The 8,110-nt window shown below is 36.4% G+C and overlaps 1 non-coding gene across 1 annotated transcript; it reads right to left on the bottom strand.

The window, feature by feature from the left end:
* Positions 1 to 7,448: 7,448 nt before the first annotated feature.
* On the bottom strand, positions 7,449 to 7,550 carry LOC112440287 (small nucleolar RNA U13). The gene has a single exon (XR_003028462.1). It is a non-coding gene; the product is annotated as a small nucleolar RNA U13 (small nucleolar RNA).
* Between the last annotated feature and the right edge of the window lie 560 nt (positions 7,551 to 8,110).

Raw genomic sequence — 8,110 nt, 5'->3', positions numbered from 1 at the left:
AGTGAGCCAAGATCACGTGCCACTGCACTCCAGCCTTGGCAACAGAATGAGACTCTGTCTCAGAAAAAAAAAAAAAAATAACCCCCCAGCACCACCCCCCCTCCAACACACACACTGGGAAATTCAGAGGCAAGTAATATGTTTCATAAACTATAATTATAAACTACAATGATTTCTAATGGTGAAACGTCTACTAGTAAATATTTGGGGTATCATTATTACATAAGGATTTATTCTAATTGGAAGGACACTGAAGACAGCATAGAAAGAGATGTTGCTGGAGAGAGATGAAGGTAGGGTGACAAGGCACACACACTATTTATTATCAATATAACGTCAATATAAGGTAGTTGATGTTATTAATTTTTCTCCTGTTTTTAGATGTCTATTTCAGTATAAATATATGAAATCATCAAGACCTTTGTTTAAACAAAATTTAACTACTTCTATTTTACTATTATATGCTAATACTGACATACATAGTATATAAAAGATTTTTCTTTCTATTAAAAGTATTTGAGTTGTTAAAATATGGTATTTAGTAGTATCTGTAACACAGCAAAAAAACGGCGGCCTCCTTTTTTAAAATTAAAAACATGAACAACTGCTCATCTGCTGGTCAGAATGTGAAAGAAGTCAAGAAACAAATTATTAAAGATTGCTACTTTCTTTAGATTGTTAATTTCTTAAATGCTAGCACTACTAGCATGCTTTCTTTCTTTTATAATAATAGTGCAAGTACTGAAAGGTAAAATGCCTTTTCTTCTATGGTGAGGTCTCAGCTTCAACAAATATTCTAAATTTCTTAGATTTTATAAACCTTTAAAAATAGGTTTGGCCAAAAGGAGAGTGTTTTATCCAGACTTAAGGTGAGATCTGAGTGACTTTTGAGCAATGCCAGTGAGTGACACTAAATTTGACCCCGTTGTCTATCCCTTTACTATTATAAATAGCATCATTCCTTTGGGTCCTGAAGAAGATTCTTTCTTGAAGCATGTCCTATCAGAAATGTAAGTACTTGATGGTAGAAGTAATGTCAAATGACAGAAACCAACTAAGAACAAGATTCTTTACGTAAACTGATGAGAGAGGAGAGGACAGAAAGGGAAGATGATGCAGAATTGAGAAGTACTGAAAACTTTACCTCCTTAGAAAATGCCATCTCTGAGGATGCAGGAATTTTTTCAGCTACAGAACAATTAATGGCAAATAAGATTGCAGAAGACACTAGAGAGGCAGATGATGCAAAACAAAGAGTCTTGGGAAGTCAAGATAGTTTACATGGAAAGGAAAAGGATGCAATATCATGGACAGTAATGAAAATGCATTTTACTTAAGTTTCTGAAAATGCTAAATTGGAACACAAAATGGAAGACAGTGATAGTTGATAATTGACTCAATCCTATAATAAAAACAAAATACAATCATCCAAATAAGGTAACACAGGGAGCAGCATAAAGAGCTTCAACCAAGCAGAGCTTCCATTATATCAACATTCTCATTATCTCACCTCACACAAGTAGGAGCCAACCCATTCCCATTCCCATTCCTAGCTTCATTTCCATCCCTAAGTAACAGGGTTTCATGTAGAAAATGGCATCCAGTTGCTCTCAGGGAAAAGCCAGGAATCATCAATAGCCAGCAAGCTTTCTGTGGGCTAGCAGGTGCAGTAATGCTCCCCAGGACCGCAGACACTGCTTAGCTCACTCTCCATCCCACCTCCAGGTTCTTCTTCCTCTATGACTCATAACACAGGTTGGCCTCAGAAATATCCAGAGGAACCTTCAGAGAAAAAAAATCACACCCACTCAATTTAGCACAAAGCTGTAAATCCTTATGGCCTTTGTAATCCACACCTCAGGGCAGTGCCTGGTACATAGTGAGATACTCAAAATGCTTGTTGAATTGATATTAATTTAACTGAGTAATATTCTTCCTGGTCTGCCTTATTTTAGCTTCCTAGCTTTATCTAGTGTCTCTCTCCCACATAAACTTTTATTCCAGCTATCCTAAATTATGTAAGCTTTCCTCAATTTAGTCCTGCTTGCCTTGTTTTATATCTTCATTAAACATATTGTATTCAGCTAGAATGTTCCTTCCTTTTATGCCTGGCCAACTTTTACTTTTCCATAGTGACATATCTGAGGTATCATCTCTCCTAGGATGTCTCACCTAACTGACAGTTTGATTTCAATGTTTTTCTTCTCCCTTCCCATCAGACTCTATAAACACCTCTCTCACTGCCTTCTTCTCACTAAGCGGTCATCATTGGTTCACTTATTTATCTGTTTCATTATGTTTGATCCTTCCCGATGTAGAGACACGTTCACATTCACTTTTTCATTGAAAGCAAAAAACGGTGCCTGACAGCACGTAACTGATACTCAATAAATGTCTGTTTTTTAAAAATGGAAGTTCTTATTAAATAACATGAGACTATTAGATCTACTTTTAGTGCAATTTGATTTCCCCACTCAAAATTAAGTTTTATAAACAAAGATCTTTGGTATATTGATTAAATATATGCAGAAGGAAATAAAGAATGTTCTGAAAAATTTTATTTCTCTGGTATTATTTTGTTGGGATATACTATAAAATCAAAGAGAAAATATTTTATCTCATACCTCAAACGATTGTGAATTTATCCTTTCTTTAAACTGTAAGGATGAATTAACAAAATACCTAATATGGGGATTGTGAAGAACACATTCAAGCTTCAGATTGAGGTCTAAAGGCCATTCAGTGATGACAAAGAAGGAAGGTTAAGAATACCATGTTGGAAGTCCTTTGAATCCTGTAAAAAAAGAACTATGCAAATCCACTGTTGATTGCCAAAGGTATGGCTAAATAACCATTAAAACATTTCAACATGTTGTCTTTCCAAAAAAATAATTATTATAGAATGCAGATGTTGTGCAGATGCTGTGCAGTTAGACCATAGATAAAGTGTACTGCTTAACTTGTTTGGTATCTGAGTTTCATCATCTCTAAAATAAAGGATCCCTAGGCTCTCCTCCAGCTAGCTCGGATACACCATAATAACAGTAGCTTAAACACATGGATCTTCTATTGTTGAGCATTTTTCATGTAACAATGAGTCTACTAGTGGACAAGCCCAATCTAAGCCAGCTTCTAGGTTATGGCATCCGGGCCTTGGGGTCCTGGGGCTCTTCAGCTCTGCTCTCCTTCACATGTGATCTTCATCTTCCTGTTTGCAAGATGGCTACCATACCTATGGGCATAAAGTTTGCACTTCAGAAAGGAAGAGAGAAGAGAAAGGGGGAAGAGCAAAGGAATTTTGCTCATTAAGGTCGTACCTTTCAAAACATTTTCTAGAATACTTATTCAATGACTCCTAATTATTTGTATTGTCTCAAACCAAGTCACATGTTCAACAATAGCTGCAAAAGAGGCTGAGGAAGTAAGCTTTTTGACTGGACACACTGCTGACCTTCAAGAAATCAATGTTCTGTTAGTTCATTAACAATGGGGTATGGATATTGGATAGACCACTAGCAACGTCTTCTACACAGTTGTAGCACTCTCCAGGTTCATTTACATTACCGTCTCCTCCTTTTAAATGCATGCTGCTATGGTCAGGTGAGTCACAGTGCGGTTAGTCACAATTATAACTATTACACAAGTTCCAGAGTAATTTTCAGGAGAAAAAAACAATGGAAACATTGTACTCACTGACCAACATCTCCCCATCTTTTTCTCCTTCCTCCCTTCCCCAGTCTCTGGTACCCCATAAATATGTACAATTACAACAGGTCACTTAAAAAAACTAATGGGAAAATTAGCTTCAAATATGCAAAGGATGTAGTAACGTAGAAATGGAAAAGGTTTGTGGAAAAAAGTACATCACAGTATGCTAAATATTTCAATTGAGAGATGGCCAACAAACAAGTAAAACAATTATCTCTCTAATGAAAGAAAAAATTAAAAAGGAAATAGAGAAACAAAGAAGTAAAGAAGGAAGGAAGGAGGGAGGGAGGGAGGGAGGAAGGAAGGAGGGAAGGAGCGAAGGAGGGAAGGAAGAAAGGAGGGAGGGAAGGAGGGAAGGAAGAAAGGAGGGAGGGAAGGAGGGAAGGAGGAAAGGAGGGAGGGAGGGAGGAAGGAAGGAAGGACATTTATTTCAAATTTCACAACTGCACAGATAGTGAGTATATTAGTCTGTTTTCACACAGCCATAAAGAAATATCCAAGACTGGGTAATTTATAAAGGAAAGAGGTTTAATTGACTCAAAGTTCCACATGGCTGAGGAGGCCTCAGGAAACTTACAATTGTGGCAGAAGGGGAAGCAGGCACATCTTACATGGTGTAGGCGAGAGACGGGGAGCAAAAGCGGGGAAAACTGCCTTATAAACCATCAGATCTTGTGAGAACTCACTAACTTTCATGAGGACAGCATGGAGGAAACCCGCCCCATGATTCAACCACCTCCCACTTGGTCTCTCCCTCGACACATGGGGATTATGGGGATTACAATTCAAGATGAGATTTGGGTGGGAACACAGAGCCAAACCATATCAGTGAGTGAAATGAAATAAGAATTTTTTTGAAACGAAAAAATGAAAATGAAAATGAAAATATTTCATTTTGAAATGAATTCATTTGAATTCATGAAAATGAAAATATATTCATTTTGAAAATGAAAAAATCAAAACACCTCTGAGTTAGTGTACCAACATTGAGTACTAAAGGGAATACCAAAAATCTTTGCTAACACAATATTAAAATATTAGTGGACCTCAAATAGTAATGTGGTGAACATTTTTAAAGAAAACATTGTATCTCCATAAATGATGCAAGTGTAATCAGAACACTTAAAAATGAGCTCAATCACTTTTTTTATGATGTATATCTTAAACCTCCAAATTTGTATTACTCTAGATTTTCTCAATATACAAATGGTTTTAAAGGCTAAAATTTACTTGTTCTTGTTAATTTGAAAATTATGTATATACTGAAATAGGAAATAATAGAGCAAACACCACCCTTTGAACTATTAATAATCTGCCATATTTGGTTCTTATATTTTCTTCATTAAAGGAAATAAAATATTAAAACTAAATTCATCTTTCCCCAGTTACCTTCTCTATCCTACCTCTCCATAGAAATTTATTAACCAAAATGCAATATATGTGTTTTAAAAAATAATCATAACATACATATATGAATTCATATATTATATTTTGTATTATTTTTTATTTTACATAAAAGTTGTCATTGTTAAATATTTTTGTACAACTTAGATTTTGTTTTGAAATATGGTCTCACTCTGTTGCCCAGGCTGGAGTACAGTGGCGCAATCATGGCTCACAGCAGCCTCAGCCTCCTAGGCTCAAGTCTCAGCTTCCTGAGTAGCTGGGACTCCAGGCACCCAACTAACTTTTTTATTATTTTGTGGAGACAAAGTCTCGCTATGTTGCCCAGACTGATTTTTTTTATTCAATGTTATTTTTTACCTTATCTCTCCATCTTAATATAGAGACTGTTTATTCATTTTAATTGCAGTGGAATATTCAAATTTCATTTTCAATGTATTTCTTAAATAATGTCATTATCACAAATGAACTTTTATATAATGACTTTTTTTCTGCTTTCTCATCTCCACCCCTTTCTAGACTTTCATCTTACACACACACACACACGCACACACACACACACACAGCTTTAATTTTAGACCTCTTAAACGTCAAATTCTGTTGGTGGATGTTCTGGGATCCAGCTAACCCTCTTATGGTATATAAAGGCTAGGATAAGTGTGGACAAGAAACCCCTGAACTTTTTTCAATCTCTCTTTGGGTACATTAATTACATATAACTCAGAAATGTTTTGCACTGAGTGTGAATATATAAAAATTCGAGGACTATATTTAGAATGTCATGTTTCTCTTCTCGAAGAGATAATAGTTAAAATAGAATCTTAAGACAAAAACTAACAGATAGGGTGTATAAATCACTGACTTAACAGGGTGTTTCCACTGACAATGCTCTTCAGCTGTGCAGTTTGGAAAGAAAAATGAAAAGGAAAAGTGAGCTCATCAGTTCACTCAGAAAACTAAACTCTTTCATAAAGGTTTGTTGTTGGAATTGAGATTGTTTTGGATGAAAAAATGCTGCAGCCTCCCAGTCTCTAGTTCCCATTTCTTCCATTTCTGGATGTAATTAGCTTTATATTCTTTTCCTTTACACACACACACACACAATGTCAAACTACAAGCCTGAGTATTCAAAATAATTTAACTATATTTTATGAGTAACTTTTATTTCCCCTACACATTGTGACACATTTATTACTTCTACCTAGTTTGTACTTTATAACTTAATGTCAATCACTTTAAAATAACTAAGTGCATGGAAAAGGAGAAGTTCAAGCTAATTTTCATCACCTCCCCTCAAAAATATCATGATTTACTTTATAGTCACCCACAGACTAATTATATTTGTAGAACTTTATATATCATGGGGATTTTATGTTACACAATTTATCTGAACAAAACTGCACCATGTAGGCTATAAGATGACAGAACAAAACAACAACAAAGAGCAAAAATGATTCTTGTCCTCAGGGAGTTAACATTCTAATAGGTGAAATGATGCAGACAGAAATAAAAGTAGCTTTGACTACGAGTGTGTTTCAGTGGGGAAGAAGAGGACATTTTACCTGGAAGAAAAGAGATGCAGCTGGAAGCTAATGCCGGGTTCTATCAACTGTCCTCATCAGGAAGGAAGACACCATGGGACAGGCCAGACAGGAGACTGAGAATTCTGAAACCTTAGTCCTCATCTTGGCTTGGTCCTTACAGACTACCATCATCCCTGACACATAATGGGTGCCAATGAAAATGTTGTTGATTTACCGTACAGCCTTGAGAACGTCACAGTTTCTCAGCCTTTGTTCCTCCCCCACAAAGGGGAATAAGAGATCACTCATAAGGTTCTTGTGAAGATCAAATAAGGCAACATATGTGAAAGTGTATATAGTAAACTCTAAGACACCAGAAGTATATTGTATATCATTCTTGGAGGAGTTTAAAAATGTGTCACAAAATCTTTGAAGTTGGTACATCATGCTATGAAGTGACTTCTCTATGAAAAAATGTTGGCCTATGGCTGGGGATGGGAAAGGAAAAAACTTACCCTGTTGTTATCCTCCTCCTTTGGCCTCAGCAACCTCCAACCCATCCATTTGCCCCTCCCTGAGTGGACAGTAGGTAGTGGACCTTAGAGACTTGTGACGTCCTTCCCCATTGGTGACTGGGACTTTTCCCAGAAGAATGTGAACCACAGAATACCTCCATGTTCAAAATATAACACCAAACTGAAGCTAATCCGTGTTTCCTCTACAGGGTTCCAGCACAATAACTTTAGGGAAGAAGAGAAGATGATTTAACGACTGAGGTTTTTCCTTTTTTTTATTGGTTGGTTTGTTTTTTTACATCAGATAGGTAATGTGCAAATGTGGTAACAAGGTTGTAGGGCAGCATATCTCGCACATGAGTATAAATACCCAATCATCACACATAAGTTGCAAAAGGATCAACAACTGCATTTTGTAAAGCTGTGAGGTTTTCTGTTATTTTAAATCCCCATAATAGGTCAGAACCCTTTGCTAGGCATAATGGAAGAGATGGGTGTACATTATGTACAATTTCCGTGTTCTGTGGTAGCCTAAGGAAAGATGCCCAGATCTGGAAATAAAGCACAGCACCATAATGACAGTGATCAAGAGGTAATGAGGAACCTGCTCACCCAGTTTAGACTCTGATTACACCCTCAGAGATAACATTCATAGTCCAAGAATAGGAACATTCTGAGCATATGGCATTGACCAAACCTTCTGTACAAAACCTCAAAATAGGCATTGTGTGAATATAATACATCAGCGTACCATATTTCATGTAATAATCTTTTCATGACGGTCTCATGCTATAGTATTCCAGTGACGGTGTAAAGAGAAGAAATGTGATTAAACCAAAGGGGGAGGTGATGGGGATTATCCTCAGGAAAAAGAAAGAGAAAAATAAGGTGAAAATACGATGGTCCTTAGTTAAGCAGATAAAACAGACTAAGCAGAATAAAGAACAATGTATGGTGCTC

This window comes from Pan paniscus, chromosome 5 (assembly GCF_029289425.2).
Source record: "Pan paniscus chromosome 5, NHGRI_mPanPan1-v2.0_pri, whole genome shotgun sequence".
NCBI lineage: Eukaryota > Metazoa > Chordata > Mammalia > Primates > Hominidae > Pan > Pan paniscus.
Note: the sequence above shows the minus strand (reverse complement) of the source record. Positions and strands in the feature narration are given on the sequence as shown.